Source organism: Choloepus didactylus, chromosome 7, assembly GCF_015220235.1.
Source record: "Choloepus didactylus isolate mChoDid1 chromosome 7, mChoDid1.pri, whole genome shotgun sequence".
NCBI lineage: Eukaryota > Metazoa > Chordata > Mammalia > Pilosa > Megalonychidae > Choloepus > Choloepus didactylus.
The window spans coordinates 17,730,666-17,746,259 of NC_051313.1; the positions used below are offsets into that span (position 1 = coordinate 17,730,666).

The window sequence follows — 15,594 nt, forward strand, 5'->3', positions numbered from 1 at the left end:
ACAAAAAGTAAATGAATAATAGGGAGGGATGGGGGGATATGGGATGTTTTGGGTGTTCTTTTTTGCTTTAACTTTAATTCTCGTTCTTTTTTGTGTGTGGCAATGAAAATGTTCAAAAATTGTGGTGATGAATGCACAAAAATATAATGGTACTGTGAACAACTGTTTGTACACCGTGGATGATTGTATGGTGAATATATTTCAATAAAATTGAATTTAAAAAAAAATCTAGCAGGGTCAGAACTGTGCTCCAAAATATCATCTCAGTTAGTTAAAACACTTTTTGAGGGCTCTGTGGAAATATTTTGGATGGGGAACTTCTGAGAATGTGCTTTTTTAGACCATCCATGGTTTATATTTGTAGGTGACCACATGTTTGTTTAAGTGTAACTACCTAAGCATATTCTTGCTGTTTGACCCTCTGACATAAAATGCCCAAGAAAGATGTTGAACTTAAAAAAGAAGGAGATGTCTTCAGGCCAATGAAGCCCCCCAAACATCATGAACTCTGGAGCTAACCTATGTGTCTGAGTCAGTTTCATGGAAACTATTAAGATATTCAATCAGACCACCAGGTTTTGAAGACATGGAACTTGAAGTCCAAGAATATTCATGGAAATAGTAACATTGGGTGCTCATTTGCATAATATATACAGTGTTAACTAATTTTAAAAGATACATACTTTAAAGCAATTTATATTTTACTTTATAGGTGAGTAATTCATGGAATGGTTTGCATTTTACTAAGAAATGATATTAACACTTTGAAGAAGAGTTGTGATTTATTACTAATAATTACAGGCCATTCTCCCGAACAAAATGACAACTGGTTTTGTATACTGTCCAGGCTGCCATGTCTTTTCTGCTAATGAAATCCTTTCTATGAAATCCTTTCTATGAATCACAGTGATAAAGTTGAATCCCCAAATCACTGAGATATCTGCAAATATAGAAACCAAAAATGTTAGAGATCACAGGGTAGATCACTTGTTCCTTGAGGGCAGGAGTTTTTCTCAGAGTTTAATACACAATCTTGTACTTAGGTGTTTGTGATGGTTAGGTTCATGTGTCACCTTGGCCAGGCCAACAGTACCCCGGTGTCTGGTCAAGCAAGCACTAGCCTAACAATTGCTGTGGGGATGCTTGTGGCTGGTTAATAAACCAACAGGCTAGTTTATTAAATTATCAGTCAATTGACTGCAGCTGTGACTGATGACTCACCAAAGGGCGTGTCTTCCACAATGAGAGAATGCAATTGGCTGAATTTAATCCAACCAATCAGTTGAAGACTTATAAGTTGCCAGTTCATTTCCTGAGGAGTTCATTGGACATCTTCCTTGGAGTTGAAAGTTTGCTGACTGCCCTACAAAATGTGGACTCGTGCTTACCCACAGTTGCATAAGTCACTTTTATAAATTTTATAGTCATAGATACCTCTCATTGATTCTGTTTCCCTAGAGAGCCCTAACTAATAGGTACCAGGAGTGGTTCTTGAGAAACAGAATCTTAAAATGTGCTTTTACAATTTGTTTTCTACTCTGATTAGATTCAAAGGCACTAATGACTCTATATCCAATAATCAAGAGGGCACTGACAGTCCATGGCATGAGTTGGCAAAGGAGATACACAAAATAGCACCATTTGATTCTCCTAATCCTTCTCTTGTACAAAGCAAGGCTCTGGTTGATAGTGTCTTTGACACTTTCACAGAGTTTTGCAGAATTAAGAGGTATAATGATGTTGGCTGGCTGCTCTTAGATACACTGGATAAAGTTGTAAGAGAAAGGGACAAGCTAAAGGCTTCAAATTCAAAACTTAAACACTGTATGACAGATGTAAAGGTTTCTATGTGTGCACTGAAAGAAAATCTTATTTCCTGTGTCCGCAGACTTGAGGTTTCTGAAAACCAGATGCAGACTCTCGTGTGAGTAGCCGATTTACAACATTAACTAAAATCTCAACCTCTCAGGGTGTTAAAGTAAAGGCATTGATTAGAAAAGAATGGGATCCCAAAACTTGGGATGGGGACATATGGATTGATAATAATGGCAGTGAGGACATTGGAACCCTGGATTCTGTTGAGTCATTATTAGATTTACCTGTAGAGGGCTGAGGAGATAGCTTCCCCACCTCCAGTCTGCCCTGAGGAGCCTGCCATCCAACCCCCACCTAAAGAGATTAACCCTTCAGTGCCTGCTAACCCTGTAATCACCTCCCCTGAGGAGGCAGCCCTCACTCCTTTGTCTGGAGGGATTAATCCTGTTTTAAGAGATGAAAATGCAACAGAATGTCCTGAGGTAAATGGCTTGAGGGACAATTCTTAACTCTTTTCATGACCCACCCCCACCACCAGTCTTTGCTTCAAGACCTATAACTAGACTAAAGTCCCAATAGGCCCCGAAGGGTGAGGTAAAAGGTGTGACCCATGAGGAAGTACTCTATACTCCAAAAGAACTGTATGAGTTTTCCAACTTATACAGACAGAAACCAGGGGAATATGTGTGGGAATGGATATTAAGGGTGTGGAATAATGTTGGCAGGAATATAAGGTTGGATCAGGCTGAATTTACTGATATGGGTCCATTAAGCAGAGATTCTGCATTCAGTGTTGTAGTGTGAGGGGTTAGAAAGGGCATTAACAGTCTGTTTGGGTGGTTGGCTGAAACATGGATCAAAAGGTGGCCAGCATTACCAGAGGTTGAAATGCCAGAACTGCCCTGGTATGATGTGGAGGAGGGGATTCAAAGGCTTAGAGAGTTTGGAATGTTAGAATGGATTTATCATGGAAGACCTGCTCACGTACCCCTGGAATGTCCAGAGGGCACACCTTTTACCAGGATATGAGGAATAAATTTGTGAGACTAGTTCCATCATCCCTGAAGAGCTCTGTAGTCGCCCTTATCTGTAGGTCAGATATTACTGTAGGAACTGCTGTCACTGAGCTGGAATCCTTAAACACAATGGGGATAATCGGGTCCCGAGTCAGCAAAAGCCAAGTGGCTGCAGCTAATCACCACAGACCAGGTGGGTGTGGCTACCATAATGGAAAACAGACTTAAAGCAGCAATCAAAATAATATGACTCGCAGAGACTTATGGTGTTGGCTAGTGGATCATGGAGTACCAAGTAGTAAAATAGATGGGCAATCAACTAAATTCTTGTTTGAACTATATAGGCAGAAGAATTCTAGGTCACGTGAACAAAAGTCTCCCCCGAATTACAAAAACAGAGAGTCATGTCCCCTTAATCAATTCCCAGACTTGAGACAGTTTACAGATCCAGAGCCCCTTGAATGAAGGGAAGGCCGGGTACCCTTGGAGAAGGACCCTGTTACACTGCCAAAAATTTATACTGTTAATCTTCCTCCCAGCCTTCCCCAGGGGGACCTACGGCCTTTTACCAGGATGACTGTGCATTGGGGAAAAGGAAATGATCAGCTATTTTGTGGATTATTAGACACTAGTTCAGAAGTGACATTAATTCCCAGAGACCCAAAATGTCTCTCTGGCCCACCAGTCAGAGTTGGGGCTTATGGAGGTCAGGTGATCGATGGAGTTTTAGCTCAGTTCCATCTCACAGTGGGTCCAGTAGGTCTCTGGACCCATTCTGTGGTTATTTCCTCAGTGCTGGAATGCATAATTGGAATAGACATACTCAGCAACTGGCAGAATCCTCACATTGGTTCCCTGACTTCTGGAGTGAGAGCTACTATGGTAGGAAAGGCCAAGTGAAAGCCACTAGAACTGCCCCTGCCTAGCAAAATAGTGAACCAGAAGCAATACCGGATTCCTGGAGGGACTGCAGAGATTAATGCCACTCTTAAGGACTTGCAGGATGCAGGGGTGGTGATTCCCACCACAACCCCATTCAACTCTCCTATATGGCCTGTGCAGAAAACAGATGGGTCTTGGAGGATGACAGTGGATTATCATAAGCTTAACCAGGTGGTGACTCCAATTGCAGCTGCTGTTCCAGATGTGGTATCATTGCTTGAGCAAATCAACACATCCCCTGGTACCTGGCATGTAGCTATTGATCTGGCAAATGCTTTTTTTTCTCAAAAGCTTTAGTAAGTAAACCAGAAACAGTTTGCATTTAGCTGGCAAGGCCAACAATTTACATTCACTCTGCTACCTCAGGGTTATATCAACTCTCCAGCCCTATGTCATAATATTGTCCGCAGGGATCTTGATCATTTCTCCCTCCCACAAGACATCACACTGGTCCATTATATTGATGATATCATGTTGATTGGACCTAGTGAGCAAGAAGTAGCAACTACTCTAGATTTGTTGGTAAGGTATTTGCATGGAAGAGGATCGGAGACAAATCCAACAAAAATACTGGGGCCTTCCACCTCAGTAAAATTTCTAGGTGTCCAGTGGTGTGGGGTCTGTCGAGATATTGCTTCTAAGGTGAAGGATAAGCTGTTGCATCTGGCCCCTCCTATGACCAAAAAAGAGGCACTACTCTTAGTTGGCTTCTTTGGATTTGGGAGACAACATATTCCTCATTTAGGTGTGCTACTCTGGCCCATTTACTGAGTGACCAGAAAAACTTCTAGTTTTGCATGGGGACTGGAACAAGATAAGGCTCTGTGACAAGTCCAGGCTGCTGTGCAAGCTGCTCTGCCACTTGGACCATATGATCCAGCTGACCCAATGGTGCTGGAAGTGTCAGTGGCAAATAGAGATGCTGTTTGGAGCCTTTGGCAGGCACCTATATGAGAATCACAACACAGGCCCTTAGGATTTTGGAGTAAAGCTTTACCATCCTCTGCAGATAACTACTCTCCATTTGAGAAACAGCTGTTGGCTTGCTACTGGGCCTTAGTAGAGACAGAATGCTTAACCATGGGCCACCAAGTTCCATGAGACCTGAGTTACCTATCATGAGCTGGGTATTGTCTGACCCACCAAGCCATGAAGCTGGGCGTGCACAGCAGCACTCTATCATAAAGTGGAAATGGTATATATGAGATAGAGCTTGAGCGGGTCCTGAAGGTATAAGTAAGTTACATGAGGAAGTGGCCCAAATGCCCATGGCCCCCACTCCTTCTACCTTACCTTCTCTTTCCCAGCCCACAGCTATGGCACCTTGGGGAGTTCCTTACAATCAGTTGACTAAGGAAGAGAAAACTTGGGCCTGGTTTACAGATGGTTCTGCACTATAGGCAGGCACCACCCAAAAGTGGACAGCTGCAGCACTGCAGCCCCTTTCTGGGATGTCTCTGAAGGACAGTGGTGAGGAGAAATCCTCCCAGTGGGCAGAACTTTGAGCAGTGCACCTGGTTGTTCACTTTGCTTGGAAGGAGAACTGGCCAGAGGTGCGTCTGTATACTGATTCCTGGGCTGTTGCTAATGGTTTGGCTGGATGGTCAGGGACTTGGAAGGAACATGATTGGAAGATTGGTGACAAAGAAGTCTAGGGAAGGGGTATGTGGATAGACCTTTCTGAGTGGGCAAACAACATGAAGATATTTGTGTCCCATGTGAATGCTCACCAGAGGGTGACTTCAGCAGAAGAAGGTTTTAATAATCAAGTGGATAAAATGACCTGTTTGGTGGATACCAATCAGCCTCTTTCCCCAGCAGCTCCTGTCATTGCCCAATAGGCTCATGAACAAAGTGGTCATGGCAGTAGGGATGGAGGTTGTGCATGGGCTCAGCAACATGGACTTCCACTCACCAAGGCTGACCTGGCCACTGCCACTGCTGAGTGTCCAATCTGCCAGCAGCAGAGACCCACTCTCAGTCCCCGATATGGCACCATTCCCTGAGGTGATCAGCCTGCTACCTGGTGGCAGATTGATTACATCGGACCACTTCCATCATGGAAGGGACAGCTATTCGTTCTTAGTGGAATAGACACATACTCTGGATATGGGTTTGCCTTCCCTGCACGACATGCTTCTGCCAAAACTACCATCCGTGGACTTACAGAATGCCTTATCCACCATCATGGTATTCCACACAGCATTTCTTTGGACCAAGGAATCCACTTCACAGCAAATCAAGTGAGGGAATGGGCACATGCTCATGGAATTCTGTGGTCTTACCATGTTCCCCTTCATCCAGAGGCAGCTGGGTTGATAGAACAGTGGAATGGCCTGTTGAAGACTCAATTATGGTGCCAACTAGGTGGCAATACCTTGCAGGGCTGGGGCAGTGTTCTCCAGGAGGCTGTGTATGCTCTGAATCAGCATCCGCTCTATGGTGCTGTTTCTCCCATAGCCAGGATTCATGGGTCCAGGAATTAAGGGGTTGAAACAGGAGTGGCACCACTCACTATCACTCCTAGTGATCCACTAGGTAAATTTTTGCTTCTGTCCCTGCAAGCTTAAGCTCTGCTGGTCTACAAGTCTTTGTTCCAAAAGGAGAAGTGCTTCCACCAGGAAACACAACAATAATCCCATTCAACTGGAAGTTAAGACTGCCACCTGGCCACTTTGGGCTTCTTATGCCTCTGAATCAACAGACAAGGAAGGGGATTACTGTAGTGGCTGAGGTGATTGATCCTGACTATCAAGGGGAAATAGCACTGCAACTACACAATGGAAGTAAAGAAGAGTTTTCCTGGAATACAGGAGATCCCCTAGGGTGTCTCTTAGTACTACCATGCCCTGTAATTAAAGTCAATGGAAAACTACAACAACCCAATCCAGGCAGGACTACCAATGGCCAAGAAACTTCAGGAATGAAGGTTTGGGTCACCCCACCAGGCAAAGAACCACGGCCAGCTGAAGTGCTTGCTGAGGGTAAAGGGGACATGGAATGGGTAGTGGAAGAAGGTAGAGATAAATATGAACTATGGCCATGTGACCAGTTACAGAAATGAGGACTATGATGGCAGGAATACTTCCTCCTTGTTTTGTTATGAGTATGTTTATTTGTCTGTAAAGCAAATATCTTTGCTTTCTTCTCTGTCTTATCCCCTTATCATATGGCATAACCTGTACTGTTCATTTTGCTGTATTTAAGCTAAAGGAAATCAATTTTAAGAGCTAATTTCACCCAAAGACTTGCACCCTATTCTGGAGAGATTAAGTGCATTTGAAGTTGTACACTGCACAGCGGAGTATTGTTAGGCAAAATATATGTCTGTTATTGTTATCTACTTAGAGATAAAGTATGGTTTTAGGTGATGTGTATAACTGCCAAGTTGACAAGGGGTGGACAGTGATGGTTAGGTTCATGTGTCAACTTGGCCAGGTGATAGTACCCAGCTGTCTGGTCAAGCAAGCACTGGCCTAACAATTGCTGCAAGGATGTTTGTGGCTGGTTAATAAACCAGCAAGCTGATTTATTAAATTATCGGTCAATTGGCTGCAGCTGTGACTGATGACTCACCAAAGGGCGTGTCTTCCTCAATGAGAGAATGTAATTGACTGGATTTAATCCAATTAATCAGTTGAAGACTTACAAGTGAGACAGATAGAGGACCTTCACTTCTTCTTCAGCTGCCCAGCAAAGTGTTTCCTGAGGATTTCGTCGAAGTTGCCTGTTCATTTCCTAAGGAGTTCATTGAACATGTTCGTTGAAGATCCCAGTTCATTTCCTAAGGAGTTCATCGAAGTTGCCGGTTCATTTCCTGAGGAGTTCATCAGACATCTTCCTTGGAGTTGACAGTTTGCTGACTGCCTTACAGAATTTGGGCTCGTGCATCCCCACAGTTACATGAGTCACTTTTATAAATTCTGTAGTCATAGATACCTCTCATTGATTCTGTTTCCCTAGAGAACCCTAACTAATACAGGTGCTCAACAAAAAACTAGCGATTATTAATTGTTAGAGGAAACTGAACCCCAAAGTGGAAAGAACTCTGTCTTTGGCATGTGACAGACCGGATATCAACCCTGACTCTTCCATTCACTGTGCAGAAGTTGAGCTGCAGGATTCAACTAGGGGTGAACTCAATTTCCTGAGGCTTCACCAGCATTTCTCTAAGCCTTTGGAGGCACAAATGAAGTCTCATGAACAAGAGTAAGTCAGATGGTATTTATTGTCTTATTTTTGTTCATCCTAATTTCTTTTGACAAATTAAAATATCTCCGTTAAAAAATATTTCATACTTTACTGCATTTCTTTCTATCAATAAACTATAGGATAACTGGGGGACACAAGCAAATTATGCTTATCTAAGCTTAAGTTAAGGATTTTTAAGGAAGTTCTGACCTAAAATTTTAATAGAAAATTTACTGAAATTCTTCATTGTGAATAAACTTAAAAGTAAGTCATTTGTTTTGAAATGTGAAAAACTAACATGGGTATTTAATTAATCAATAAATATGTACTTAGTGCTGTGTCCTCAGAGCTGAACTCAGTACTACGGGAGAAACAAAAGAATTAAAACACCTGAGGCCAGTCCTCCTCAAAAAATGTAGAATAGATAAGACTAAATTTGGAAAGATAAAGAATAATAATAATTAAGAGTTAAAATGTGCTACAATTAAAAATCGATAATAGGGCATCATAGAAGAAACATGATAAATGAAGGCTGAATGGTGCGAGTAGGGCTAGCAAAGAATGAGGGAGTTTGACCAGGCAGAAGATGGCAGTGTGGGATGCTGGAACGCATTCTGGATTAAAAGTCAGAAGAATTGGGTTCTGGTTCTGATTTCCAAAAATAACCTAATCTCTTTATCTCAGATATCTTAATTCTTAAAATAAGCTACTTCAATTTTAGAATGAGGAGTTGCACAAAATTATTTTAAAGAATTTTCACAACTTTATAACCTCAAATTCTGTTTTCAAAGTGTTGAATCATACAGAATTTGTTCTCTGACCACAATGCAATTAAAATAAAAAATTAATAACAGAAAGATAACTAGAAAATTGAAAATGTTGCTATTAAGCAACATGTTTCTGAATAGCCCATGCACCAAAGAAGAAATCACCATGGAAATTAGAAAATATGTGGAATGCAGCTAAAGCAACACTGAGAGGGAAGAGTACAGCACTAAATGTTTATAGTAGAACAGAGGGAAAGTCTTGCAAAAACAATAAGAGTTCCTACCTCAATAAAGTAAAAAAAAAGAAAAAAGAAGAGCAAAGTAAACCCCCAAAACCCAGAGAAAGGATATAATAAAGTTAAGAGCAGAAATCAACTAGATTGATAACAGGACAACAACAGAGAAAAAAAAAATCAATGAAACCAAAAGCTGGTTCTCTAGAAAAAAAAGAATTTGTTAATTAGTAAAACGTCTAAAAAGACTGACAACAATTAAACAAGAGATGATACAAATCACCAATATCAGAATTGAAATCAGGGATATCACTACAGATCCTTCAGCCATTAAAATGATAGTAAAAGAAAACTATAAACAACTTTATGCTCATAAATTCAACATTTTAGAAGAAATGGACTAAGTGCTCAAAACCCACAAACCACCAAAATGCAACCAAGATGAAACAGATCATGTGAATAGTCCCATAATCATTAAAGACGTTGAAGCCTTATTTTAAAAGCTCCCTGTTCCAGTTTGCTAAAATGCCATTAAGCACAATACCAGAAATGGATTGGCTTTTACAAAGGTGGTTTATTTGGTTACAAAGTCACAGTCTTAAGACCATAAAGTGTCCAAGGCAAGGCATCAACAAAGGGTACCTTCACTGGAGAAAGGCCATTGGCATCAGGAAAACTTCTGTTAGCTGGGAAGGCACGTGGCTGGCATCTGCTTGCTCCCAGGTTGCATTTCAAAATGGCGTTCTCCAAAATGTTGCTCTTGGGGCATTGTGTCCTCTCTTAGCTGCAGATCCTCTTCAAAATGTCACTCTCAGTTGCTCTTGGGGTGTTTGTCCTCTCTTAGCTTCTCCAGAGCAAAAGTCTGCTTTCAACGGCCATCTTCAAACTGTCTCTCATCTGCAGCACCTCTCTCAGCTCCTGTGCATTCTTCAAAGTGTCCCTCTTGGCTATAGCAAGCTCTCTCCTTCTGTCTGAGCTTATATAGTGCTCCAGTAAACTAATCAAGACCCATGCTGAATGGGTAGGGCCACATCTCTATGGAAGCTATCCAATCAGAGTCATCACCTACAGTTGGGTGGGTCGTATCTCCATGGAAACACTCAATCAAAGAATCGCAATCTAATCAACACTAATACATCCACCCACACAAGATTGCATCAAAGATAATGGCATTTTGGGGGACATAATACATTCAAACTGGCACACTCCCCATAAAGGAATCTCCAGACCCAGGTGGTTTCACTGGAGATTTCAAACAAACATTTGAAGAATGAAAACCAATTTTATACAATCTTTTCCACAAAACTGAAGAGGAGGGAACAATTCCAAACTAATTTCATCCTGATACCAAAACTAAGCAAAGAAAGCACAACAAAAGAAAACTATAGACCAATATCTCTCATAAACTTAGCTGCAAAAATCTTCAACAAAAATATTAGCAAGTAGAATCCAACAATTTATAAGAAGAATCATACATGATGATCAACTAGGATTTATACCAGGTGTTCAAGGATGGGTCAATATTTGAAAACCAATCATTGTAAACCACCATATTAACAGGTTAAACAAGGGAAATCATATGATCTTATCAATTGACACAGAAAACGCATTTGGCTAAATGAAACATCCATACATTGTCCGGCGCCGCCCCGCTCGACCCCTGTTCCCCGGCCGGCGAGGGGAGAAACAAGGGATGAGAGAGAGAGAGAGATGCAGACCACGCAAACTGACCTGGCTGGAAGTCACGACTCGAGCCACACGGCGGTTGCGAGAGCAAGTCTTTTACTGAAGCTAGATAAGCATTCTCTGTTACAGGTTTCCACGCGGGGCAGAGTGCCTCGCGGGAGAGCAGCCTCGATGTGGCCGTCAGGTATGGCTCCTAGTGGGCTGTCTCCCCGAGGTTCGCTTGGGCAAACTCTTAAGTACTCTACTCATAACCAATGATCTAGCGCCGCGCATATGCACTCAATTGGCAGATAGGAATAGTGAGTGTGCACGTCATAAGCGGAAGCAGGATATGGGCGCCATCTTGGCTCATTCGATGGGCGGGGGGACTTTGGAGCAGGTTTACAGCGCATGCGCTATGCCCGTCCCGGGAGACGGCTCTCCACAATACATGATAAAAATTCCCAGCAAATTAGGAATACAGGAACACTATTTCAACCTTATAAAGAGTATCTACAAAAATCCTTCAGCTAACTGCGTAATTAATGGTTAAAGACTGAATTACTCCCTCTAAGATTGGGAACAAGGCAAGGATATTTGCTCTCACCTTCATTATTATGTAATACTGGAAGTTCTAGCCTCTGCAAAAAGGTAAGAAAAAGAAATAAGGGGCATACAGATTAGAAAGGGAGAATAAAACTGTTCCTATTGGCAGATGACACATTGTCTACGTAGAAAATCCCAAGAAATCTAAGTAAAAACTCCCAGAACTAATAAATGAATTCAGCGAGGTCACAGTATATAAGATAAACACACAAAAAATCAATCTCATTTCTACATACTAATAATGACCATAAGGAAATGGATATTCAAAACACAATGCAATTTACAATAGCTTCAAAGAAAATGAAATATTTAGATATGAATTTAACAAAATGTGTATACAATCTGTATGCTGAAAATTACAAAATGCTAGTGAAAGAAATCAAAGACATAAATAATTGATAAATCATGTTCACAGATTGGAAAACTTGACATAGTACAGCTGTCAGTTTTTTCCAAGTTAATGAAATTTCTATCAAAATCCCCAGTAATGTTTTTATAGACCTAGAAAGCTTATTCTGTAACCATACAATACCTTGGAATACTACTTAGCCATAAAAATGAATGAAATATTGAAACACACAACTTGGATAAACACACAGTTCCACTTCATAACATTCTTGAAATGACAACATTAGAGAAATGCAGGACAGATTAGTGGTTTCCAGGGGTAAGGACTGATGTGGAGTTGGGTGGGGTGGGTGAGAGGGAAATAGGGGTGGTTATGAAAGGATAACTGTGCTTATCACATCCTACACATGATAAAACTGCATAGAACCACATACACACAAATGAGCACAAGTGAAATTGAGAAGCCTGAGCAAGATCAGTGGAGGCAATCAATGTCAGTATCCCAGTTGTAATATTGTGCTATCGTTTTGCAAGACATTGCCATTGGTGAAACTAGGTAAATGCTACACAGGCTATCTTCATATTATTCGCTACAACTGCATGTGAAGTTTCAATATTCTTGTAAAATAAAAAGTTTAATTTTTAAAAAGACAGTGAGTTCAGGTCCTGGGCTCCTCTGGCCTAGCAGAGTCTACACTCTGTATCAGTTATTGAGAACATCATGAGGAAACTGTATCTACTCACTGTCTTTTGATTTTATGAGTATCTGCAGTGTTGTCTATGGGCTGAATAGAAAACTTAAGGGAAAGTAACCTAAGCTTAGCCTTCATCCCCTCTCACTCTTTGTGAGCAGGACCAGCTCACTTCTCTTTTTCTCCTTTAAGCTACTTCCCCATCTCCCCAATCCCTCCCTCCTTCCTCCCTCCCTCACCTTCTCTCTCACTCTCACTCTTCTTTCTTTCACCACCAAAGGTCTCAAAAAGGATATTGTTTCCATTTCCTTCCTCAATTCACAATTACTTCTCTAGTCAATAATATCTGACGTTTCCCCTAGCCACTCTATTAATCATGAACTTGTTAAAATCATTAAAGATTTCCAAGTAGCCAAATTTAAAAAAAAGGAACTTAATAATAATAAAAATACAACCTCAAAATCTGAGGGATCCAACCAAAACAATCTAATAAGAATAATTCCTAATGAAAAAAATCTCAAAAGGAAAACTCCAGGCCCAGATGGCTACTAAACATCTGTATTCTATTAAACATCTAAAGAAGAAATATTACCAATTCCACACAATCTCTTCCAGAGAATATCAAAAGAAGGAACATCTTAATTTGTTTTATGAGAACATAATAACTCTGATAACAAAACCTGACAAGAACATTAGAGAAACTAAAAGATATGCCAATATTTCTTATGAACATAGATGCACATATTCTAAATAAAATATTAGCAAATTGATCCAGCATTATATTGAAAGGATAATACATCCTGACATTCAACATTCAAAACCAGTCAGTGTAGTTCTCCACATGAACAGATTAAAGGAGAAAAGTTCTATGATAAACTCAATCGATGCAGAAAAAGCATTTGGTAAAATTAACATCTGTTCATTATAAAACTAGCAATGCCAGAAACATGTATAATCTGATAATGGATATCTAAAATATCAAAATACAAACCAAGAAATATCATACTTAAGAAATGTTGAATGCTTTCCTTTAAGAAAACACCACTCAACAATGAAATAGAATGAACTACTGAAACATATAACAACACGTAAATTACATCTGTTACACAACCTAGCCAATCTACTGCTAGGTATTAAACCTGGAAAAATAACAGCATATGTCTAAACAGCGACTTGTAAACAAATGTTGTAGTACTTTTATTTGTAGTAACCAAAAATTGGAAATTACCTAAATGTCCATAACAAGTGAATGGATAAATATGTTTTATCATACCCACGTGTTATAGTTTCCTAGGCTACTCAAGTAAAGACCATGCAATGCGTCTACTTAAACAATGAAAATTTATTAGCTCACAGTTTCAAGACTAAAAGAAAGTCCAAATCAAGGTGCCATCAAGGTGATGCTTCCTTCCCAAAGACTGTGGCATTCTGGGACTGGCTGCCAGTGATCCTGGGTTCCTTAGCTTGTCACATGGCAAGACACATGGCAGCACCTCCAGTTCTCTCCCTTCTCTTCTAGGTTCCGCTTCTTGCCTCCCGTGGCTCGCTCGCTCTCTCTGTCTGAATTTCATTCTTCTTATAAAGGACTCCAGTAATAAGATTACGACCCATCCTTATTAAACTTCGGAACTGAAGTGACCTCATCAAAAGTTCCCACTTACAATGATTTCACACCCATGGGAATAGATTAGATTTAAGAACATGTTTTTCTGGGGTACATACAGCTTCAAACCAACACATCATGCAATAGAATAAATAAATAATTATGCTAAGTGAAATAAGCCAGAAAAAAAGAGTACCTGTTGTGTGATTCTATTCATATAAAATAAAAAAAAAAAAAGGAAATTCTAGAAAATAAAAGAATGATTTTTAAATAGGACTCCATCCATAGTAAAAATTTATGTATATCAAAAGACATCATTAAAAGAGCAAAAAGAAATTGGAACAGGCAGAGGCCAGCCTGGTGGCAGCCATGGACCACTGCAATGGACCAGCGGGCTGCCCTCCCGGAGATCAACAAGACCCTGGTGGTCCAGTAGCGTGGTGTATGCATGTACAAGGGGAGAAGATAAAATTTGATGCTGGGGCCCCTCTTAGTGACACCAACTGATTTGGAGGGATCAGAAAAATCAGGAATTCTGCATGGCCATTTCTCTCTCCCAAATCGTGTTCGCGGAAGAACAGGTAGCTGGAACTGGGAAAGTGCCAATATAGTGGTACATCTTCACCCAGTGCCTCCTAACAAAGAAACTGGTCCAATCCAGAGTAGGAAGAATTCCTCCATTAAACTCTCCTCCAAAGAACCTGGCCAGGCTGAGTTTTATAGGCATTTATCAGATGCAGAGAAGATGGAGGAATCTGCCAGTTTCCCAGTCAGTACAAACAAGTAGAGAACCCCAGCCAGGAGAAGTAAGGACTGTGGGAAGTGTAGGTATTGAAAGGAAGTGGGAAGAAAAAAAAAAAAGAAGCTGACAAAAACGAGTCTGAGGCCTTTGAGGTCAAGGCTAAGGAAATGGTGGAGTTATCAAAAACCAATTGCTGATACAATTAAAGATAAACAAGGTGACATCACAGAGGATGAGACCTTCAGGTTGAAATCTTACTTGCTGAGCATGGGAATAGCTATCCATCCCAGTTACCAGGAAAACCTATGGCTCAGGCTCACAGGACCACCTGCAGCTGGCCAAACAGCTGGAGGCGCCTTTGGAGTAACGTCACTGACGGAGGTGTGCTGTTCAGTGACCGTGTTCGAGGAATGGAATTGCTTTCCCTGGAAGATTTATTGAATCCATGCAAGATGCTGGAAGCACTGGAATTACTTCTCTCGCACCAAGTTTTTGACAGTGGGGTCATGGCAATTGAACTTCAGTCTCACATGGAAGAGGAAACGGTGGTCTCCGCCATAGACACAGTTTCAGAAAAGGGCTCCCTAACATTGTAAGAGTTTGCCAAGCTTGTGGGAATGTCTGTCCTCCTGGCCAAAGAGCGGTAGCTTCTTGCAGAGACAATGGGCCATTCTTGCCATGATGACTCAGTGGCAGGCTTGCAATTTTATCTAAATCTATTTATGACACAGAGCTAAGGACTTTGTATTTGAAATACTTTTTGCCCATGTAGTTGTGTCACGTAGAGGTTATATGACATCAAACTAAGAGATAAATCCTGATAAACTGAGAATTTATTGGAAGTTCACAGTATAATATAAAACTCTTTCAATTTCTTCTTAAATATTATGGTCCAGGAATCTTATTTAGGATAAATACAGGAAAATACAAAAATCTGAATGCTAATATGAATTTAAAATCATGTTATAATTGCA

General features: G+C 40.8%; 1 pseudogene; it reads left to right on the forward strand.

Annotated features, from left to right (window-relative positions):
• Window positions 1-14,290: 14,290 nt before the first annotated feature.
• On the forward strand, window positions 14,291-15,357 carry LOC119540440 (annotated as a pseudogene).
• The last annotated feature ends 237 nt before the right edge of the window (window positions 15,358-15,594 follow it).